Genomic DNA, 25,497 nt, shown 5'->3' with positions numbered 1-25,497 from the left:
TGCAACTTTCCCACCTCAGGCTGTGCCTTGTCGCGCCCAGAATGTTGGTGGCTCTGCATATCCACTTTAACATGGAGTGAGACATAATCCACATTTACATTGAAGTACAAAGTGACTACCTTTTGAGAAAACGAGTGCCATATCTTGTAGATTGATATGTTGGTGTATTGAAGTTGTTCTGTTGGGTGTTGGCAAGTTGCTCTGTGGGTTGTATCAGGGGTCAAGTCCTAAAAAGAAAAAGTGGGGGGATGTGGCGTCACCAGAAATTAGCACATGAAGGTGTCCTCTGAAAAAAATGGGGGGACTCCTTCCACCAACATGTACCCTCGACTTGAGCCCTGGTATTAATAGGAGCACTTTGGGAGGTGTCATGTTCCTGGGTTCATCAGCTGCTCTTGTACTGCTGTCTTTGCAGTTCCTCATCATTGTGATGTGAATTCAACAAAGACCGGGTGTCTTGCCAAACAGCTACGGTAAAGGATTAGGATCAGTGGTTTCCTTATAAATGGATTCTTGAACCAGGGGTGGCTTCGATGTTGTGGCATGCTGTTGTGGGTAGTGTTGTTTCTGATTAGAGGTCTCTAAATGGTTGAGCATGCCTAAAGTGAGTGAGGGGCTTTGGCCTGAAGTAGAATGCCCACCTGGAAAGGATAATACAGGGATATTCCTTGGTCCTGGTACCTGAGAGCGGGTGTTTGGGTGGCAGAAACAAGTTATGACCAGAAGAGATGGAAAAAGTCAACCGTCTGGCAAACAGGCAGTTTAAAAAAATCAAGGGGCAGAAACCACAGAGTGAATGAGTGGGGAGTAAATGTATTATGCTACAATCGTCTGGACAGTGGGCCTTGAGGAGGAATAAGTATGGGAGGTAATTCATGAGTCAACAAAAGAACAGATATTGGGCGAGCTAGTGTATGCGTACTGAGGTGGTACTCAAAGTTCAGAGACTATTAGAGCTCTAGGAGAAAGGTGAACTTGTGATTAACTAGCAAGTAGTGGGTGGAATAAAGAGTCCTCAGTCAGGAAGAAAACTGTCTGCCAGTACTGGTAGGAAAATACTTGGAGTGGCAGCAGTAAATGAGCAAAGCTTGATAAAGCACTGCTCGGGGGAAGTGAACCTAATTATTTGGCAGTAAAGAAGCAACGTTTATTATGAAGCATTTGAGGAGAAAACTCAAAAATGAAGCATGTAAGGAGAACACTGAATTATGGGGAAGGCAATCAGAAAACTTAACTGCAGAACAATCAATGAACAGCTCTAGAAAGAAAGAAAAGAGGAAACCTAATCATGTGGCACTTCAGAGGCAGCTTAGATATGGAGCAATCAAAGAGCATACACGATCAAGCAATGATCAAGGAGCAACCTTGCCAGGCAGCAATCAGGGAGTAGAGCTACTATAGTAGCAACCAGAAGCAGGCTTACTACGGTAGGAATCAAGTGGCAAATCTAATAAACTAGCAATCAACTAGCAATCAAGCCTACTAAGGTAGCGATGCGGGGAAACCAAATAATGAATAAAGGTGCCAACTTAATAAAATAGGAGAATGGTAATTGAGCAGCAATCAAGAAGCAAACGAAATTAGGGATCAATAAAGAAGCAGGCTTAATTATGTAGCAGTCAACGCACAAACTTAATAAGGCAGTAATCAGGAGAAAACTAAATAGTGCAAAGGTCAATTTACTAATCCAGGAGCAGACCTAATAGAAGAATCAAAGTGCGAACTAAATTATGGACTTATAAATTAGCAAGCTTAATAATAGAGCAGTAAAGAAGCAACCCTAATAACCAGCCACTAAGAGCACCCTACTTAAATAGAAATTAAGGAGCAACCTTTATAATACATAGATCAATTAGACCATGTATTAAAGCAGAAAGCAGGAGCACACCTAAGGCATCAAAAACATGACAAAGTATCAGGGTCACAAATACCCCAGCTCTGGGAATCTTGCAGCTGAATAATGTTTTGGATGATGTCCCATTATTATTCTTAGCTTTTGGGTATCCTGTGCATAACACATCCTCACATGGTGCACCAGCACAGACAGACAAAGTCCCCTTTGAAGAAGTCTGTGTCTATTATGCCTTCAAAGATGGCTATCGATCGTGGGCAATGCTTAGTGATTCCTAAACTATTTACTTGCCTCAGATGTTTCGGCTGTGATTAGTAGACAGGTGCACTCTTTTCCAAAATGCCATCCTCTTGAACCGGACTAGTGTGATGGATGTTGCGTCGACGAACAGCATGCCTAGAAGTCCTCACCCCTCCCTAGTCCATGTTCTGTGTGGAGCGTCTGCTTCTCCTTATTCCCATCAATGATCATAGGTGCCATTCTAGCATGTAACAAAAACACTATGAGTGTATTACACAGAACCAATACATAGAAGCTCTGCACAACTAGCAAGATTCCTTTTTTTCATCCCCAGGTCACTGCCCCATACCGCCCCACACATCCGCAGTACACTAGGACTATATAACTTTCCAAAAAAACAGACCATTACTGCTCTTCTGTGATATACCTTATGGTGCTTCCAGCCTCAAGTCAAATATCTCTTTGTTCAAGATGGAAAATCATCATTTGTGCAACTGATCACATCATTGTCAGTGTTTTGTTTTTACTGTAGCACATTATTCGCCATTTCTTTCCATAACAGTTCATAAAAATGGCCTTAAATAGGGGGTTTGGACCCAGCTCTTAGGTTGCTTCCTTTTTTAAGCTGATTGTTCAAACCTCTCTGCTACCAGTTGTGTGTTCATGAAGCCCTTACAGGAGTTAATAAGCTTAAGCACAGCATGGTACATCATCATGCACTCAGCACCCTCTTGGGGATGGCATGCATGCCTATTAAGAAGGACAAGGAATAATGGTGCATGGGTATGGCCAAACCTTGGACATATGTAGTTCGGTTTAATAAGATATGATCTGATATGATACAGCATTTATAACTCGCCTGTACACATGTGTTTCTAGACCTGTACACAAGTATTTGCGTCTACCACCATACAGTTATGGGAGTGGAGAGGTGCACATAGTTTGTCTTTATGCCTATCACAGATGGGGAAAGAAATACATATGGCGGAGGCTGATTACAGAGACACAGGCCCTCATATTGTGGCAAAAGGCACATTGTGAGTCAGCCAATATTACACATGTGCATGACAAGTACTGTGCCATTTTAGTTTTAAAACTTCCATCTATCTACGAAACTGAATCCATAACTACCCTGAATTGATAGCTGGGCAACTTGGACAACACACTCGTTACAGACAGATCCGCCCGTCACCTGATTCATCAAATAATGAAAGCGTTCCACTCAACTCTACACTGCCTACCCTGTATGTAATACATATATCCAGGCCTCTGTGAATGGGGTGCAGCTCCCCATATTGGGCTCATAGACTATACTTTAGTTTAGAGAGAAATAGCTGTTTAATTGATACATATCACCACTATTTTGACCTCAAACATTCTCAGAAGTTCAGCCGGTACACCCGTTAGAGATGCTGTCTATCAATCATTTTGCAGCTAGGCATTTGCTTTTCAATCATTGTGACTGTTAATGTCTTCACAAACAGGGTTTTCTTTACATTCATTGTCCTCTACCTATCTTTATAATTCTTTGTGAAATCCAAAAATATCTCCAGAAGTTAAGTGCTTAATGTGTAATCGACCACCCGTCAAATACCTGCCAGCCATGCCCCACTCTGGGCCAGCTTAGATTACCACGCTAGCGCAATATGAACAAATGTGCTACTGAAGTGGTATGCCGCACACTGTACTAGGAGAAAGATATAAATATGTGTTTTAATGCAATATACAGCACACTTTCTGAGAAACATGTGCTAAAAAGCCAGTGTCTGCTATTGGTTTGTAGGGTAACACCAATCCAATACATGCAGGTCATCAACAGTGCACAGGAACATTAATGCTTTGCTATTAAAAACGCCATGCCACAATGAAAACATGTCCAATTGGCTGCACAATGTAGACCAGTGTAGACACGTAATAATATTATAGTAAAGCATGCCAGGCCACATTTAGACATACCTAGACTGATTGCACCAAAATGGCAGTCGAAGCAAGAAGACTCATCAAGAAGAGAGCACACATTCAACCCTGCGTCTATGCGGCCTCTAACAACACAGCCAAACTTTTTAAAATCTGAAAGGAACTGGCCAATCCTATTGTGGTCCCTACCTCTCCTGTTCCCGCAACAGGCCCTCTGTATGGCTTTGGCCTCTCGCTTCTCCGCTAAAACTCAGGACATCATGTCCACTATCTCCTCTCCCTCTCCCTCTCTTGGCCCCCCTTTAGCCATCTCCCCCTCTCCTCCTCCCTTCTCCCTTTCTCTCTAACACCTGACAAGGTTTCTAGACAAGTCCCATCTATGGAAGTGTAATTGAAACAGGTGCTCGCCCGCTCCTCCAGAGCCATCAAGGACCATATTGACACCCTTGCTCCAGCTTTGGCCAATTTCTGTAATCATTATTTTGCCACTGGAACTTTCCCCTCTCCCAAACTCTTGGAAAAGCTGGATATCTCCCAGCTTAATCTCCACACTGAATCTGTTGGTTGTCTCCATGACCATCAGTCTGGCTTATGAGCTGCCAGAGGCATGGAAACTGCTCTCCTGAACACCTGTGAAGGTCTGATCTCTAACCTTGATTCCATCATTCCTTCTGTCCTCATCCTACTTGAACTTTCCTCTGCTTTTGACACGGTCAACCACCCATCCTGATCAATCCACTCTGTGAGAACCTGGGCATCATGGATAAGACCTCTGCAGCGGCTGACCTCCTTCCACTGGGGCCTCCCCTCCCAGGTCCAACTTGGTCCCTTTCTCTCTGCCACCTCTCTCTACTTGTGGCATTTCCCAGGGCTCTATCCTCTCACCCTGGTTTGTCAACCCCTACTTGGCCCCTTTGGCCCACCTGATCTCTACCTTCTCCTCCAACTTTCAGTGTTATGCAGATGACACTCAGCTTTCCTTCAGGTTCCCCTCAGCCTCCTCTTCTCTCTCCCTCATTCCTGGTGTCATCTTCAACTCCACTCTCTCTTTCTCTCCTCAAATCTCAGACGTCGCCAAGAAGTCCCACTACCAACTGCACCTCATCAAAGGGACTCTTCCCTTTCTCACTTTCCCCCAGAAGCTCACTGTCTCCAGAGCCGTGGTTCTCTCTAAGCTGAACTACTACAACAGCCACTTTCTCAATCTGCCTTCCTCTACTCTTTGCCCTCTGCAACTAATCCAGAACAGAACTGCGAGACTTATCCTTAGCCTCAAGCCCAGGGACCATATCTCTCCAGCCATGAAATCTCTCCACTGGCTCCCAGTGGCTGCAAGGATCAAGTTCAAGACCCTTTGCATTGACCACTAGGCTTTCTGGTGCTGGGATCCGCACTGCATCCAACGCTAGCTTCCAAAATACCTTCCTTCTCGGGCCCCAAGGGTTAGATGCTTCTCCAGGCAGAGAGTGGGGGGTAGATCTCTCTCCTCTACATAATGCCTCACTACCCCTACCAAACTTGAGCCGGACCACCTAAGGTTCCGAAAGCAGCTCAAAATGTTCCTCTTCTCCTCTGCTTTCTCTCTCTCCCTCCCCTGCTGACCTACCTGTCTGCTGTACCAACTGGTTGCTTGGCTACCCTCAGTCTCACTGAGTCCAGGCTCTTTCTTGATCAGTCACCATTGCACTGCCTCCGGGCCTACCACACAGTTAAGGGCTGTAACTGTAACCCGACAGTCCCTTGTTCTCCTTGCACTACCGAGAGCCGAGCTGCCCTGGCTGCACTTACTCAGAGCATTGCTGCCCTGTTTTCCCCTCACCTCTCCCTTTCACTTCCCCCCTCCCTTTCCCCTTGCACTTCTCTTTCTCGCACTTGCACTGATCTGAATGACACAAGGCCTAGTAAGATCATTTGTCTTGTTCTCCTGCTGTTTTCCTTCCCTTTTCGCGCCTAAAAACACTTGTGTACAGGTGCGTTATATATGACTTATCATATCATATAATTTTTATAATTTTATCAGAGATGCCCAGAAAAATATACAATGCCGCAGTAAGAAACGGCTAGACTGGCAGAACCCAAATGCCAGTCTAGCCAGGTAATTACACTTAGCAGGACTGCTTTATCAGAAATGCCCAATTAAAAAAAGTCATACCAAACTGAGGAATGACTAGACTGGCTGCACCAAAATGCCTCTCTAGCCAATAATACCACATATCATTCCTGCTTAGCATGGACATGGACGGCCATTAGGATTTATTGCATAATCCCGCCCCCCACACATCCCCTCTTCCTCCCATCCCTTACCCAACCTCCAAAATCAGCTAATTGGCCCAGAAATATTCCCACGTCCCTCTTCCTTGTCCCAGTGCTTACGTATGAGGCCCCATGCCTCATAGGTAAGTACTGGGATGAGGAAGAGTGGGACTAGGAGCAATGAAGATTACAGGTAGCTTAGTCAGGCATTACCTTTACAAACCTCTACCTCATCCCAGTACTTGTGTATGCGACATAGTGCCTCATACACAAGTACTGCTTCATACACAAGTACTGGGATGAGGAACAATAGGGCTAGGAGTAATGAAGATTACCAATAAGTAATCAAGGCATTAAACACAAGTAGTGGTGCAACACCATTGAGCTGACTGGGCTCAGCGCTCCCCCCCCCTGAAATTGTGGGCTATGTTGACTTGACCTGGCTGACCTACAGAGCAGTTGCCGGACAGAAAAGGACACAGATGTTAAACGGCACCTGGGATTCACTGTTAACAAGGTCCCGGCCCAGCAATTACCAATGTAGAGCATTTCACTGTTAGTACCTGCATTCAAATGCCACATTTTTTACGCAATTGAAATTGTGATGTGGGTTTAGTACTTGCATGCCAGGGGAGTGATTGGGAGGGTTGAGAGGGAAAAGGAGACCAGTCATTCTCACAGCAGTCCATAAGTGGGTGCTTTCAAACTTAAAGGAGAGAGTTAACTGCTTGTAACATTGAAGCTGCACTAGAGCAGTCTTTTTAAAATGCGTAAATAAGTTTGATGCCCCCACACAAATAAGTTTGTTCCTCTCCCACCAACATTTGAATGGTTAGCCCCCCTGAAATGTAGGTTTTGTTGCGCCCCTGAACACAAGCACACACACCATTCACCATATATACACGCACACCTAGTCATCCATACATTTAAGTGTACACTCTTTCATGATGCAGGCACACCCAGGCAGCCACCCATACATTTAAGTGTGCACCCTTTAACAATACAGGCAAACACAGGCATCCACTAGTACATTTAAGTGTGCACCCTTTCCTCATGCAGGCACACACACCCAGGCACTTACTCATACATTTAAGTGTTCGCCCTTTCACCATACAGGCAAACCCAGGTAGCCACCCATACATTTAAGTGTGCACCCTTTAACAATACAGGCACATTCAGGCATCCACCAGTACATTTAAGTGTGCACCCTTTCACTGTATACGTACACCGAGCCAGCCATACATTTGTGTGCACCCTTTCACCATACACTCACACGGACAAGACAGTCACCTATACATTTAAGTGTGCACCTTTTCACTATACAGGCACACCCAGGCAGCTAAACATACATTTAAGTGTGCATCCTTTCACTGTACACGCACACACGCCTACCCAGTCACCCATACATTTGCGTGCACTCTTTCACCATACACTCACACACGCACACTTCATGGGGTTGAGGGGAGGCATAATACTTCAAAAATAAATTGTTTCTTTTTGAAGTCACTCTGACTTCATAAAGAAATTATTTCCGTTAAGGACGGAACCATAACGGAAATAATTTCTTTATGAAGGCAGAGTGACTTCAAAAATAAACTATTTATTTTTGAAGTCATAGGGCTCCACCCAACCCATGACATGGAGGCCTCCAGCCTAGGGTCTTCATGTCATGGGTTGGGGGAAGCCCCCGGACTTCAAAAATAAAGTTTCTTTTTGTATTCACTCTGCCTTCATAAAGAAATTATTTGTTACAGAAATAATTTCTTAATAAATTTAGAGTGAATTAAAAAAGAAATATTAAATAAAAAGGAAAACATTTTTTTTCCATTTTTTTTACTTCATGGGGACCCCTCCCAGGACATGTGGTCGTGGGGCCCCCCGTTACGCCAGTGACTCTTAGTGGATTCTGTGAACAGTATTCTTTTTCAGAATTTAATTGTCCCGAAATTGTCTTTGCATTTGGTGCTTCTAGGCCTGATTTTATTCGGGGGAAATCAGGAGTACTATCTGTTGCAGCACAAGCATCTGCAAAAATAATCATATTTCTGTAAGAGAGGGGAAAGTTGAACAGGTGCTAGGCACACCCACGCCTTTGCCAATTACTCAATATTCCTTCAGGTGTGTAATAGTATTTTTGTAAGACAGATTTGATGAAAACTGACACTATTTATTTAAGGAGAGCATTTGCCAGAGTTTCACAAGAATTCATATTTTTTAGGGATAGTGTTTGACAGAGCTACATGAGAATTAACACATTAATTCAAATCATAAAATAACTCACCATCTACTGTCTTCCCCCCACGCTGCCAATTGCCCACCCGCCCCTGTTTTTTCTCAGCTTCCCTCACTGTGTTCTTTCCCTGATGATTGTAAAGTGCTCTGTTGCTTCCGGAAGTTAGGGCAGAAAGGGCATATGTTTATGTTTTTACATTGTCTTTTATTTGATGTTTTCCTTTTTTGTTTTTTATTCTTTATTTTCATTTTTTCAAAGCTCACAACACATTCAAATAGTTTTCTTTGATCAATAAAAGTTTTAAAATCAAATTCCAAACCTCGAAATAACACATACAAGATAAACCATAGGATATTCTAAAATTGCCTAACTATATACATTATAAATCATATTTACAACAAAATGTTCCCCCCTCCTGTCACCCATATCAAAACACAAGTAAAAACCAACATATTTTCATCAATATTTAAAATTACACTTATATTTTCAGTTAAAAACAATACAATACAAATCCATCATAAACAATTTACAATTCTAAATGTTATAAAAAAATTAAAAGTAAAATACTCAATTCGAGCATCAAGTAGGAGTGTTTGTATTCAGTAATTGAAACTATACATTCTCCTCAAGTCCTTTCGTGTTACTGTTTCCTCGTCCCAATCCAATGACTCCAACCCTTTGAACACGTCTTCAAGAAACTTGACCAACGCTATAAACATTGACACACTTTGCCCACACATAAATAACATCCACCATTTCTCAGGTGTGACCGAAGTCCATTTACCCCAAAAATGTCCCCAAGTACAGTGTTCTCTTCTCACTTAAGGCTTGTGCAAAAAATCAAAAGGTGTTGCTATGTTCTCCCTACTGCAGAGCCTACATGTCAAATCCATACCCCTCCATTGTCTCCTGGAAAGGAACATGTCCTTAGTGGGGTATAAATTAAGGCAAAACCGTAAACATTGGGCTCGATAAAAACAACTTTGACATTTCATTAAATACATAGGCAGGGTATTATATGGCCGGCATTCATCGCAGCATTTTTGATATAACTTAACTTGTAATATTTGTTCAGATGTTTCATCCGAATCCTTCGTCCACAATTTGATTTTGACAGCCACCGGATATGCAAAAAGCATCTCTTCGTTAGTGTCCAAATCAGCTATTATCTAATTGCACGCCGTACTCCATGCTTCCAGGACTGGTTCACTATGGTCAAATATGGTGTCCTATACTATTTGAAAACCTCTTAAAGGGTTCTTTGCTATACATTTTCTATACAGTGGTCCTCATTACGAGTCAGGCGTTAAGGGGTTAACGGCGCCGTAAACGGCGCCGACCCTTAACGCCTGATTACAAGGTCCCTTAGCGCCATGGGGATTTTAACACCTGCTTTTTGCAGGCGTTAAAATCCATGGTGCTAAGGGACCATGGTGCTAATTACGCCACCGTAATTTACGGTGGCGTAATTAGCGCCTTCCCCTCTCCCATTATGCCCTATGGGGCAAAAATGGGAACGGGGAAGGGTAAAATGGGAAATGGGGATTTACAGCCCCACTCACCTTGGAATGGGGCGGTAAATCCGCCATCCACCATGGTGTAAACATAGTTTAGGTAACTTACCGCCTGGGTCGTAATGAGGCCCAGTGACCAAGATTTTCATTTTACAGTGGCATTCAGAGAGATAAGGCCGAACTTGTGTCTCACAAGCTGTATTGGGAGCCCCTGAGGTAACTTGAGAAACTTTCTCCAGTAAAGGCCCTCAGGAGTTGGCCATCTGTTGCATGAGGTGGTAAAGACATTTTCCGCACCATATGCCAGAATAGATACCACCTTTATGCGATAAAAGGACACTGCAGGAATCATGGAAATCTCCCCAGTTTTTTCAGTAAAAGTAAGCCCTGTGAAGACAAAGTTTTATCTTTTGCCCTCAATTTGGTCACTCTTGGCTCATCCTTCACGCTGATATACAGCAACATGCTGTTGGGAAGGAGAGAGGGTCTTCCCACCCTCCTACGCGACACTGAATGAGAAATAAACACTAGAGAGCACATCCAGGGAGCAGGCAGAGGGGGTGCACACAAAGGAGGATGCAAAATCGCCTCAGTGCATGCATTAGAGGCTATATAGTAGATGAAGGTGTGAACACCATTTTAGCTAATGGCAGCCATCTTGTAACGTATGTCTAAGTGCACCAAACAGCATCATATGTGTTCGTATTAGATCCCCTACATGAGCGTGGGCATCACCTCCACCCTGAGCAGGTTTCAGGGATCCATAAACCCTCCATTACCTTAGAAGTTACAAGTCTTTGCGCCCTGGGAAGAATGCACTCTTGCAGGTCATGAGAAGGGAGCAGAGCGTCTCTTTGCAGTACCATCCCACGGAACAGATAGCAAGGCCCTCATGCCCCCATGAACCCCACATGAGAAATACAGCTTAGCAATGCTTTCATCCTGAGACCCTTGCATGCCACAGTACCATCCAAACCCAGACTACTGACCATAAAACTTTTACACCCCTCAATCGATCACTAAGATCAGAAGGCAGGGTTATCGTGCCTTCACAAATGGGTCACGTGATTTGTGCAGCGATGTGGAGGGTGGTGTTAAATGATACCCTCAAATGAAAATGGAGGACCTTCAGAGTTGTTGATCTGTCTGGGAGTGAGTGGAGCATGTGAGTTAGTGTGACCTTGGCTCTTCCCCCAGGCGCATGCATTAGAGGCTATATAGTAGATGAAGGTGTGAACACCATTTTAGCTAATGGCAGCCATCTTGTAACGTATGTCTAAGTGCACCAAACAGCATCATTTGTGTTCGTATTGGATCCCCTACATGAGCGTGGGCATCACCTCCACCCTGAGCACGTTTCAGGGATCCATAAACCCTCCATTATCTTAGAAGTTACAAGTCTTTGCGCCCTGGTAAGAATGCACTCTGCAAGGTCATGAGAAGTGAGCAGAGCGTCTCTTAGCAGTACCATCCCAGGGAACAGATAGCAAGGCCCTCATGCCCCCATGATCCCCACATGAGAAATACAGCTTAGCAATGCTTTCATCCTGAGACCCTTGCATGCCACAGTACCATCCAAACCCAGACCACCAACCATAAAACTTTTACACCCCTCAATCGATCACTAAGATCAGAAGGCAGGGTTATCGTGCCTTCACAAATGGGTCACGTGATTTGTGCAGCGATGTGGAGGGTGGTGTTAAATGATTCCCTCAAATGAAAGTGGAGGACCTTCAGAGTTGTTGATCTGTCTGGGAGTGAGTGGAGCATGTGAGTTAGTGTGACCTTGGCTCTTCCCCCAGGCGCATGTCTGTATCTGCCAGGTGCACTATTACAATGATAAAATAACATTGTTTCTTAGTAATTAATGAATTGTTTCGCCAGCTTCACTGCAGTTGACGAGCCCAGCAGTGGCCACATGGACGAAGATAGACACATGAAGATGGACCAAAGGCAAGGCATCCCTACATGTATAGGACTCCTCCAATTAGTAATGTAGAATTGTACTGTATGTAGTTAAGTCATCAGTGATGTTGTTTGTGCTTAAAATGGGCTGTGCATGCCTACAGAGCACAGAACGTTCGGCAGCAGCAGAGTTCTTTGCTGATGCACGTATACCTTGTAGAAATAAATATTTGTTATCATTGGAAGTGGTGTCTTGGGCCTTTTTACCTAGCGGGTTGTATTTTTTCTCGTGTGAGCATGCAGGGGTGTGCCTTCATTTGGTGACCCCGATTTGATCCCAGTGACCCCTGCACTGATAGAGGATTCCAGACCGCTTCTCTGAAGGGGCCTGCACCCACCTGTAGCAACCAGTCCCCAGACACGTCATTCCCAGAGGTGTACAGGAGCTGTTTTCACAGAAGTGATGTCTGCTCTTGAAGTGGGGTGCAACTTGGGGGAGAGTGCAGGCCATTGTTGGTACCCCGTGACAGAGGAGTTTGGGTGAACACGAATAAGTTGATATACCCTTGCAAGTGATAATAAGTATGGGAGTGGTACATGGGGAAGAGTGTTGTGTGTGTTAAAGAGTGGAGAACGAGGTTGTTTGGATGGTCTAACTGTGTTTTTTGCTTTATTATTGTTTTTTAAGGAGGACATTACAGAAAGGAAAACAGGAGTATAGGGATCCTCCCCGAGTGAGGGGAGAAGGTGCTACCACTTATTTTGTGTAACAGATAAAGAAGGAAATACGTAGGATCCAGCATAATTAGTGGGCTTGGATACAGTAGTGGTTGTTCTTTTAGATTGTTGTTTTAGCTTGCTGTTTTAGTGTTTGACAATTATTTGAGATAAAGTGAAGGCCCAAGGAGGGGCCGTGTTTATAGAGCAAGTTTTTCAGTGAGTGGAGTGTGATATTGTGTGTGTGTGAAATGGTGGGGAGAGGAACTAATGTAGGTTGGTGAGGGAGGGGGACTGTGGACTGATTATTAACTGTGACATTTGCAGCATGCGCAGCGAGCAATTAGAAATGTAGGTACAGTGTAATGGGAGGGGAGACCCCCTTAGAGCATTTGTATACAGCCTTGCCCCTGTACCTGGAGAAGATACCATACACAGTGGGTGGCAGAAACAAGAGGCAGAATGTCCCACTCCTGGCCAAAGCACGGCACTCATATAAGGGCATTTTGGAACATATGACTACATTTTTTGCAGCAAAGTATAAAGGCAAGCAGCTACAGAATCTAAAGGAAATGCTAGACTTGTGGAAGAAGATTGAGGAAATGGAAGAAACTGATGAGGGAGGAGCACGAAATACACATGAAGGGGATAAGCAAGCAGAGAGGGGTGGGACACAGGCAGAATACAAGGGGATATATCTGTTGGCAGCCTGCTCTGCAATGTGGTACACTAACCCAATGTATGTGCCTACCGTGGCCACGGCCCCTCCACCCCATACCTAACCACTCCAGTAACTGCTCTGCCTCAGGAGTGCAAAGGGCAGAGGGAGTTAGAAGAAGCACTAGAATCAGCATGAGTAGAGTTGGCATGATTACAAGTAGCACAGTGCGAAGCAAAGGGGAGCGGGCTAGATGAGTGGAGAACGGGGGACTTTTTGTTCAGACTGGACAGTATGCCAATAAAAGATGTTCATGTTGAGAAGAAAGAGGGTGGGCTGGCAGGCAGCACATGGTACAGGAGAGTAAGGTCAGTTATAGCTCTAGATAGGGATCCGGGAGAAGATGGGTGGAGTACCATGGATGAGTTTGAGGCACAACAGGCACCCTAAATAACACCTTCAGTGGAGAGCTTGTGAATGAGGGGGTAAGGAGTAGGTTTGGTCGGATGGCAGTTGCAAGGAAAAAAGGAAGTGTTGGAAGGAAGGTAGGGGAATAGACCATCCCTACAGATGCTGCAGATATGCAAGAGTGTGGGCAGGGTGCAGTATGTGCCCTGGGCACAAATGGATAAAAACAACATAATTAAAGTGCTCTCGCCATTGACAGCAGGGGTGGGGAAGTGGATATACGCATTTGAAAAACAAAAGGTGGTGGTACCACAAGAGGTGGGCGACATGAAAATTCTATTGGTGGCGATAGTGGGAGATCAGGCTGGGGATGTGCGGGTTAAAGCAGGGGACCCGAGAGTAAGGTTAGACAACAATGTGCACAATGGCGCACCATTCAACATTAGAGCGCAGGTGTGGGAAGTACTTCGGTGAACGTACACTGACACCCCAGACCTATAGTCCATCATGCAATACGCTATGGGTGATGACGAAGAGCCCTCACAGTACACTATTTGTTTTAAACTTTAGTTTTTATTAGCATTTGTGCAAAACAATAACAATAACCTTTGGATCAGAGCTTGTTAACCACGTGAGTGTCCAAGTAACCTTTAACTGACCCCCCCCTCCTCTCCCCCACATTCATTAACCGTAAGCAGTGGTTTCAAGAGCTTGAAAAAATGGTCTAAAACAATGAGTAAAGCGGTATAAATCCACGTCCCCTACTGGGGACATTGCTACCGGTGCTTGAGTTCCTAAATGGTGCCTCCTCTCACTGTGTCTCTGAGTTTCTCCACATTGAGCTGGGTGTTGGCTCCCCCCTCCCACCTTCTCTTCCCTCTCTCCCCCCACCAGTCCACTACCGCCTTCCCCATTCCACAAGGGGCCGTTCAATCCTTCAGTGCAGCTCCCATCCCCATTTCTATCTCACCCTGTCCCACGCAGTGTGGAAGGTGCCTGGGTCATCGTTCACCAGAGGGGTCAGCTTATCCATGAGGAACATGTTTTTCACTTAGCTCTTCCATTCCTCTTTACTTGGGGTTCCTGGGATCTTCCATTTCTGTGCCAGGGCTACCCTCCCTGCCCGTAACATTGTTTCCCACATTCTGGGGTGTCTGTACATGTCCGAATCTCTCGGGGGGAGGCCCAGTAGCATTGTCAGTGAGTTTTGTGGGAGTAGTTCCCCTGTGACCTCTGACATCCATCCCCTCATATCATCCCAATATGTTTGTATTTGCTGACAGTGCCACCACATGTGTCCCCTTGATCCTACTTGACCACATCCCCTCAGACATTTCGGGGAAGCCTCTGTGAACATTTTGGATAGTTTAAGAGGGTCTCTATGCCAACCCTGGATAATTTTAAGGTTATGCTCCATATCCGCTGTAAAGATTGCCGTCAAAAGCTATTTTGAAAACCTTATTCCACACCTCTTCCGTAAGTTCCTCCCCTGCTAGTTCATTTCAATAATTACAGAAACCCTGTCTCTCTGTTAGGTTGTTAGTATTTATTACCTTGTAGAGTACATTATAAAGGTTCAAGAGATGTGGCGGGCAGAGACGCGGCACCAGCGGGACCAATCAGTTCCTCTTATTATTTCGTTATCAAAAGGAGCTTACCAAAGGAAGTGCAGAAGGCACTAGAAAAAATAGTGGACATTGAAGCAAAAGGATGGGCAGGGATTCAGACCACGAATAAAAGGATGTGAAAAAGAAACAGCGTAGCAGCTGCAATTAAGTAAAGCAAAATCAGTACAGAAAAGGTTGACTAAAATAGCTGTAGAGGGGACAGAGACAATAGGGAGCACGCAAACACCTGTGGATGACAAGGGCAATGGGGAGAGGATCCTCAGCATACAGGCCCTGAGGGAAAGCACGGAAAACAACAGCGCGGGGAGATGGGTTTTATGGTGGATGAGGGAGTTGGAGGGTCCAGATGGATGGGGCCTAGAGGTGGGCTATGGGCCCATCACAATGTTGGAACTGTGGAAAGTGGGGACTTTTCGCAAGGGAATGCAGGAGCAGATAGAGAACAAGATACACTCCATATGCCAGCTATCACCCGCCAACCCAACCCCTACAGCAAAGCTCACTCCCTCCAGTGCCGACTTCCTTAGCTCTAGAAATAGAGCTAGCAAACACCCAGCTCCCATATTGACCCCCATGGATGCTGCCACAACCCCAGCATGCACAGATGCCAAACCTGCAAGCAGTTGAACAGCGTACAATCCCTCCACAAAATGGAGGACACATGCCCGCAAATGGCACTGTGCCTAATGGTACCATCATACCCTAACGGGGTAACCCCTTTTCATTCCCAGGGACGAGCACATACCCTGACTGGGACAGACCACAGAGAGCTCTTGCATGCCCAGTTCTATTGATGACAGTACGCCCTGATGAGGGCCCCTTGGTGGGTGCAAAGACAGGAAACAATCACTTATTTTTTATGGCTGACACAGATGCAACAAAATCATGTATCAGTGAGGGAGATTTTCCACTCTTGGGCAAAACACTTGAAACGCAGGGATTCACTGGGGCTGTTTCCATGGGTGCTTACACTGAGGATATTGACATGAAAATAGGGGGGAAGGTGGTGAAGGTGCCACTGTTATACAGTGAACTTGCTGGGCAGGGACCTGCTCAGCAAGCTTAACATGACTATATTGTTCACAGAGAGTGACATAGCTTGTGCCATGCCAGGAATGTGCGCCATAAGAGCAATGTTGATAATTCATGCAATTGTGGGAGAAGTGGTGGTTCACGGAATTCCTATGGACTTGGACATGTTTGTGTAGGGAGTAAGTGTGCTTGTGGAGAAGGTGCCTCAGATTGGCAAAGGATGCTGGCTAGTGCCCACAGACCTCTTCATTCGTCCCATGGTGTCCTCCCAGTTGGCAGCAGGCACAATAATGTCTTTAAACTTGCAAGGTTTGGCGGTTTCTGCAAAAAGGATTGTTGTGCTACAGACTGAACAGGGCAGGTGCGGGTGGCGCACAGTGCTTTGCATTGACCCCATGGTACCCCTGAAGGAGGTCACTGATGCAGAATTGTTTGAGGATAAACAAGATGATGGATAAATAGTGCTAGCAATCTGTATACCTAGCAAAATAATGGTGCAGTTTCGAAGGGTTCATTGCTTCCTGATGGCCCTGACAGCCCCACCCCAGTTAATTGAGGCAGATTTGGAACAGGTACTTGAGAGACTGTGGACCACTAACCCCAATGGCATAGAGCTCCTGCAGGGAGAGACCCAAGTACATATAACACTGAAACCAGAAGCAGTTCTGCCCCGAGTTCAGCTGTATCCACTTCCCAAGGAGGTGGGAGCGGGAATTAATAATACCATCAATGCCCTACTCAACCAAGGGATAATAGTACTATCCACCTCCCCATGTAACACGGCTATCTAGCCTGTGAAAAAGGCAAAAGGGAGCAATTGGAGAATGATACAGGATTTGTGCCCCCTAAATGATGTGGTACAGCAAGAGTTTCCTGTAGTTCCTAACCCTGCCATGATTTTGTGTAGCATCTCTAAAGAGGCAACACACTTCACAGTAGTGGACCTCAAGAATGCATTTTTCTCAATACCATTACATCCAGATTCACAATACCTCACTGTCTTTGCACATGGGGGAGGAGGTGGAACACACAAGATTACTTGAGGGGTACTGTGAGAGTAAAAGCATTTTCAACAGAATACATAATGCAGATTTGGGAAATATCCAGGTTGTCTAGCACAATCATCCAGTATGTGGATGACCTGTTGGTGTGCAGCGACAATGAGCAACAATGCATACAGGATTCCATTACACATCTGCAGCCCCTGGCCCGCAAGGGGTACAACGTTGGCAACGCCAAACTGCAGTATCGTCTACAGGAATTGTTGTACCTAGGGCAGTTGATATCAACAAATAACAAAAAGAGGAGCAGCTGAATGCCTCTGCAGGAAATCCGGCTCCCCTACCGCCTATATGTTGGAAGCAAATGTTTGAAAGAAGCTATCCATTGGAAAAGCCCTATCAAAATGTATCCACGAAGAGACGGCAATCTGAGGGAGGACCATTCTAAGGGAATATGAAAAATAGCAAGAAGAGGAGCTGGTGACGTCACGAAAGACGAGCGTGACGCCCTGAGAATACTTGCTGAAGAGGAGGAATGGACCTTACAGAAACTGATGACGAAGTTAAGAATGGAGTAAACTTTCATATGTGAAAAGAAGATTGCACATGTGTGACGCACTGCAGAAAATGCAAGCCGTTCAATAACTGTACAGATACTGTAGCACAAGTAGATTAAGTGATCATAGAAACAAGCTATATGTAGTGAATAGACTGCAGGGGAAGCCGCCATTGTATAGAAACTGGACATCAGTGTCATGAATTTAGGAAGCCTGGACCCATGGACAGGAAAGACTGAGAACTGTGTTGTAGCAAAGAATAAGCTGAAATCATGAAAACAAATGGTGAGGCTGTCTGGCCTGGTGTCAAAGCTGAGGCAGCCAAGACCGGTTATCTATTCTTGAAGGTGGGGAACGTGAGAAGCTGAATCATAGATTGTTAAGGTGCAAAGAAAGAACACCAAGCGTTCCAAGTTTTATTCATTCAAGACATTTAAATGTTGCAAATGGACCAAATCATGGTCTCCTGTCATGTGAGTAAAGGATGGAAATAGAGGTGATTGTGGAGTCCAAGAACAATGATAGAGCGTGCTCACCCTCCCTTATATTCCCAGAGGCATGGATACTTTGCAAGGCCAAATTCAAAGACAATCTTCATGGCAGAAGGCATGGGTGATGAGAGATGATGCGCTAATTGGGTGGGGAGGTAAAGTCAAGTCTACCTCCTGGCACCTGGGTTTGAGCTTACGTGCTGCTAATTAAACCTTATGTTACAGAAGGGCACGAGCGTGCCAAGCAGTTATAGAAGGCTGTATAACGAAGGGCCTTATAGTTTGAGAGCCAATGCTATACCATGTACTTAATAGTGTTGAAAATGACATGTTGTTAGAGGTAGGCATAAGTTGTCCACCTGAAAGTAAAGATCCAATCACAATCCTAATCCATAAAGAAGGTATACTTAGATGTTCCCCTTGAACCTCTCGTAGATTTTCTATCACTTGCCACATAGTATGACATCACGTCTGACGTCTGAGCTTCCTGTACCATGCCCCAGTGTTCTACACTGCATTTGTTATTTTCTATAAACTCCTCTAGTTTGTTCCTGAGGTCCACCCTAAAGACCTGATCTCTCAGCATCTCTGTAGGCATGCGCCACAGTGGGATGGGGGCCTGGGGCCTATCATCGTCAAGCTCATAAGTAATGGTGAATGGTCGGAAATCGACCTGCCCAGGTATTGTGCAGACTCAATCTGCGACAGATAGGTTCTGCCCGTGAATATGTAATCTATTCTGTTGTACAGACCATGCAGAGGGGAGAAATAAGAGTATGCTCTGTCTGTGGGGTGTAACTCTCTACAAACATCGGCTAGATCTAGGTGAGCCAGTGTGTCATGCGTCCGGGTGCCTGGAGGCTCTGTAGTAGGTATAGATGGGGTGGCCATTAATAGTCCAATCACATTCATGCTAATGGTCTGTTGACGGTCTAGTCTTTCTCTCTCATGTTGGAGGCTAGGAGGTTCTTATTCCACTTCCTCCCAGCATTCTTTGCATTGCAACCTCACAGATTTTGCCTGTTGCCTTACCTGCTTTGCCTACGCTCCGAGTGTTTGTTTCTTTCTTGTTCTCCTTTTCTCACGGCTTTCTTCCGTGTTTACTTTCTCTCTCCCTTCTATTCCGGCACTCTCTTCCTCTGCCTCCATTCGTGGGGCGCTGTTTTCCCTCTTAGCCGCTCCTTCAAATTGCTGCTTTCCCAGCTGCGACCGCACCTCCTTTGTGGTTGCAGTGATTTTCCGTGGCCGATTCACGGCCAGTTAGCTCCTATTCCCTTATTACTACCCTGATTCAGAGTTTCTCTAACTCCTCCTGTGTCCTGCTGCTGCTCTGGTTAACAGTAGCTCGAAGCAGACCTGAAGGTTTGTTTATTAATTCATCATCATACCGGAACCTGCAGCTACACAAACCGCTCCACCTGACTACACAAGCTTTGAATCACCAACCGGAACCTTCAGTTACAGACACCGCTACTACAATACTCTGTTTTTTTTTAGCCTTTGGCTTTTTCCCCATTGCAATCTGTTTCGGCAGAGGGGCCACAGGTCTACAGCACACACACAGGTGGCCACTGTGGCTTCTCACCGAGACAGGTCACCTCACCAGAAGGACGAAGAGAAGCACAGGTACAGACAGAATGGGGATTCTTATAGGTCTGACTCCAGCAGTACAGTTGAGGAGACAGAGGAGGGCAGTGGGTCTGAAGAAGTTGAACAGGTGTGTGACAGATTGCAATGCCAACAAGACATGGCCACGCCCGAGCAAATACAGGAGCTTCTGGGGGAGGTTCAGGGTCTTTTCCAGGAAGTGCATGCACTAAAAAACGAAAACATGGTATTAAAACAGATGGGCGCCACGCGGGAGCCCCACACAAACCCAGAACTAGCTCCAATGCCACTGTCTTTGGATAAATTTGATGGAACTTCTAAAAAAGTAAAAGAATTCCTGGACGCTTGCACAGTCCCCTTTACTTTCAGACCTACAACATTTGCCTCTAACCAGGCTAAAGTGGGTTACCTCATTTCCAATATGACTGGAAACGCCCTGGCCTGGGCTACTCCTCTGGTGATCGGGGCAAACCCTATTCGACAAGATTATGAGGGTTTCAAGACGCTTCTAAAACAGACCTTTGAATGACCAGAAATTACATATACTGCCTGTGAAGACCTCTTAGGCGCTCATCAGGGGACCATGGATGTATTATTACATATCTTGGTGTTCAAAACCCTAGCCACACAGGCAGGTTGGCCAGAGCAAGCCCAGTAAGAGATATTCAGACATGGACTCAAAGAGGAGATAAAAGATGAGCTAGCAAGAGCACCTAGTTCCCCTACATTTACAGACCTTCTGTCATTGGTACTCCAAATAGAGTACTGAATCCTGGAAAGAAAAAAACGAATGCAGAAGACATCAGGGACATACCTCCTTTGGTGGAACATCGTCCGTCACACCTACTCCACTCCTGCCGATTCCTCGGGAATAGCCAATGCGGATAGGTTCTGCACATGGGCCCCTTACTGCTGAAGAGCGAAGGCGTCGCCGAGAGAATGGGCGGTGTGCTTATTGCGGATCAGAAAAGCACTCTATACGAGATTGTTCAGAGGTACCTTCCCGCAAACAGGGAAACAAATGCCCTCGGACCTAACAGGGACGAGTTTCTGAGGGTTTGGTTCTGCTTTGAGTCCCTATGTCTCTTAGTTTCATCAGCATCTCATACTGAAGACTCACGTCTCCTGGTGCTCTCGGTGCAAGTAAGTTCCGGCACTAATTGGGTAGAAGCCTTGGCACTCTTGGATTGTGGAGCAGCCGGGAATTTTATGGACACAATTTGGGCGGCAAAGATGGGAATCATTAGATTGGAAAGAACAGAAGACCAGAAAGTCGAAGGGGTAGATGGCACCCCACTGTCATCGGGTCCAATCACGCATACCAATGAGGTACTCCAGATTCGGATCTTCCAACATATTGAGTCGATTAAGTTCAACATAATATGCGCTGCCCATTTCCTAATCATTCTGAGAGTTACATGGCTCAGGAAGCACAATCCGCTTATCAACTGGACCAGTAACCAGTTGAGCTGTGAGTCAGAACACTGCAAGCAGCACTGTCTCTGTCAGCCTTCATACAGTAAGATGCAAGCCTTAGCCACATACCAAGTAGGAGCCATTGGAATACACGCATTACCACCAGAATATGCCTTGTACCAACAAGTGTTTGCAGAGCAGATACTTATATAACTCCCTCCGCATAGACCAGAGGATTGCGCAATCGAATTGACACCCAACGCGTTAGTGCCCTTCGGCCGCATGTTTTCATTGTCACAAACAGAAAAGAAAGCGCTTAGGGAGTACCTGGACAACAATTTACAAAATGGTCTCATCCAATTCTCTAGGTTGCCTGCGGGTGCCCCACTGTTTTTTATTCCCAAAAGGGACTCCTCAGAATTAAGACCCTGTATTGACTTTAGAGGCCTCAATCAAGTCACGATACGTGATCGTTACCGGATGCCTCTAATCACTGACATCCTGGAGGCAGTACAGGGCACAAAGATCTTTACCAAATTGGATCCCCGCAGTGCATACCACTTACTCAGAATCCAAACAGAAGACCACGTTCCGTACACCTTTCGGTTTGTACAAATACGAAGTAATGCCTTTTCGGCTTGGTTAATGCCCCAGCGGTCTTTCAACATTTTATAGACAGAATGTTTTCAGATCTCACGTTTTTGTACGTAATCATCTATCTTGACGACATTTTGGTTTTTTCTTCGGATCCCACGAAACACTGTCAACATGTCTTAGAAGTCCTCTGACGTCTCCACCAAAACCATCTATTGGCCAAACTTGAAAAATGTGTGTTTGGAGCTACTTCAATTCCGTACTTGGGTTTCATCCTCCCTGAACAAGGGGTAGCCATGGATCAAAGAACGTTCTCCGCCATAATAGATTGGCCAGCTCCCTCGTCTGTCAAAAGTCAGAAGTTTTTGGGATTAGTGAACTTTTATCGCAGATTTATACCAAACTTCTCGGAAGAAGTATTTCCCATCACCACACTTCTGAAAAGAGCACCAGTCCATTTCAATGGACTAACGCTGCTGAGAACAGCTTCCAACATCTCGAAGAGCTGTTTTGCTCAGCTTCGATTCTCAAACAACCCGATGAATCCAAACCCTTTGTGGTGGAGACAGATGCTTCCACAGTTGCAATTTGAGCAGTACTACTCCAGAAAGAAAACAGCCTCGAATATCCCAATGCCTACCTCTCACAAACTCTCAGTCCCAGTCAACGCAATTACTCTGTCCTCGAGAAGGAACTGCTAGCAATGAAGCTAGCCCGCGAAGAGCGGAGACATCTATTGCAGGGCAGCGCTCAACACTTTATGATACGTGCAGATCATCGCAACCTGAATGTCCTGGAATCCATGGAATGTATTAACTCACGCCAAGCAAGGTGGGCTCACCCCAATACGATTTCCGTATAACCTAGCTACCGGGCAGTTTAAATACATTAGGAAACGCCCTTTCATGGAAAAAACACTCAGAGAACCAACCCATCCTCCCGCCAGGAAAGATGTTCCCCAGGAACCGGCTAGTATCTCTGGTTAACTCATTCCTGCAACAAGTCAAACAGGCCACAGTCACGGAACAACGCCTCGATTACACATTCCCACCAAGCATAAGGGAAGAAGAGGGCCTATGGTGCAAGGAAAATAGATTGTTGATACCCATGGAATCTTTGAGAAGAATGGTACTCCACTGGTGTCTAGATAACCAAACAGCTGGACCCCGGTGACAAACAGGAACGCTCAATCTAATAAGATACTCCTACTACTGGCCAAACCTCAAACAAGAAGTGACAGAGTACATCAAAAGATGTCCAATCTGCGCCAAAAGAAAATATCAGTCTGGTAAACCCATTGGGCTTCTGGAACAAATCCCATTACCTACACGTCCATGGGGAATAATATCTACGGACTTTGTTGTGGATCTTCCTGAATCCAAACGATGCACCTGTATCATGGTGCCGATTGACTCCTATACTAAGATGGGTCATTTCTCTCCTTTACCCAAGGTACCGTCTGCAGAGGAGCTGGCGAGAGTGTTCATCAGGGACGTTTTCGGCCTCCACTTTTTGCCCGACAAAATCATTTCTGATAGAGGAACACAATATACATCACGCTTCTGGAAGGCTATGTGTAGACTTCTAGGATTGAAAGAGCACTTTCATTAGGGTACCACCCACAATCCAATGGACAAACGGAAAGAGCCAATGCCACGTTAGAATAATATCTAGAATAATACAAACCAACTGGATGCCACTCCTATCCACAGCCGAATACTCCTATAATAACGCCAAGCACACAGCTTAATGTACCAGCAGTTATGACATCACTGGACAAGATAGGTGAAGCACAATCATCGGCAAGATCCTGTCTCGAAACAGCCACCCAAGCTTACAAAAGTCAGGCAGATCTTCACCGCCAAAGAAGCCCAGATTGGGAGGTGGGGTCTAAAGTTTGGCTCTCTACCAAATTCCTACCCCGCTGGGCTCATCCGTCTAAACTATCTCCTCATTTTTTGGGGCCTTTTTGCATTCTGGCCAATGTCAATTCAGTCGCTTAGAAACTCAAGTTACCACCTAACCTCAAACGTATTCATCCTGTCTTTCATTCATCACTGCTCAAATCTTTTGTTACGGCTTCTTCAGGCTGGCCTGCATCTAACTTCAAACACCTCCAGGGCGACTCTGACACAGTGTATGATGTTTCCCACATTTTTGACTCCAGATACCACAGGGGGCATTTGGAATACCTACTGGGCTGGAAGTGTTACCCATGGTCCGAAGACTACTGTGAACCCGCTTCCAATGTTCACTGTCACGATCCCTGCCCTAAGCCTGGATAGCCAGGCCAGGTAGGCTACTTCAACCCCCATCAGGACCTCAAGGGCCTTGACATTTGCCCCCAGACACTCTTGGAGTCAGTCTTGGCGCCTTTGGCGCCAGGCTCATATGCTAGAGCAGTAATCAGGGCCCATAAGGGCATTGCGCAACAACATGGATGCCTCCACATGGCTCAGTTCCTAAACTGAACCATGCGGTCTAGCATGTTGGGTGTGGCAGGCCCAGTGGTACCTGTGATGCCTGCAGGCTATATAAACCACACCCGAACTCCAGTACACACTTTGCGTTACTTTGCATTCCAGCAACGTGCCGCTCATTGTGTTCTGCAGCATCTTCGAACCTCGAGAAGTCTGCACCTGCAAAACAAAGGGACATCGTTATTTTTAGAAGCTTACCTGAGATTCCACCGCAGACTGCAATCAGCACCCAAGGAACAGCAAGCTTCATGGATCTTCAAACCTGCAAAAAGAGAGAAAAGAGACATTAGTCATTTACATCAGAGCCGGCAACTTACCTCTCAAGTCGCCCATCGACCAGCACCGCTTAGGAGCCTCTTGCTTCGGTGAATGCAGCGGCCAACAGGAATAAAAGACAACAGGTTAGCAGAAACACGGCACCATAGCGCTACGTATAGCGCCCACTTACCGCATCAAGGCGCTCCCGAAACACCATCACTTGCCGGTGAGCCCAAATCCAGCCAACGGCCCACAGTGGACTCTCGCGCACCTACTGGGAGAGAAAAGACATCATTAGTTCAAAGAAAGGCTTACAGAATAACAGTAATAAGACCTACCTGAGAGACTCAAAGGGGCAGCATCAGTGAAGTAACTCGATTGCAATCGCCCACAGAGGACAACGCGCCCCTGCCAAGAAGGCAGGATGGAGAGCTCGCCAAAGCCCAAAACAAGGTGAGGAAAGGCCCGGGGAGGCGCTGCGGGCATACCGGGTGTTGGGTGGTTATTTCCCCAGTTGCTCTATCTTGAACATTGCCCACCTTATTTCCAGAAAGAACTCCCCGCTGATAATACACAGGAGCGACCGAGAACGGCACCAGGGTTCCAGCAGCTGGGTGGCATCCCCGTGGATACCAGGTGAGCGTAACAGAAAGCGAAGCCTACCAAATCTATCCACCTGGGGGCCATGGAAACATCAGAATTAGACCAATTGGCCCACTTATTGGGAGAACTTCG

Source organism: Ambystoma mexicanum, chromosome 2q (assembly GCF_040938575.1).
Source record: "Ambystoma mexicanum isolate Mex_15411 chromosome 2q, UKY_AmexF1_1, whole genome shotgun sequence".
Taxonomy (NCBI): Eukaryota; Metazoa; Chordata; class Amphibia; order Caudata; family Ambystomatidae; genus Ambystoma; species Ambystoma mexicanum.
The sequence above is the reverse complement of the archived record's forward strand: the minus strand, read 5'-3'. Positions refer to the sequence as shown.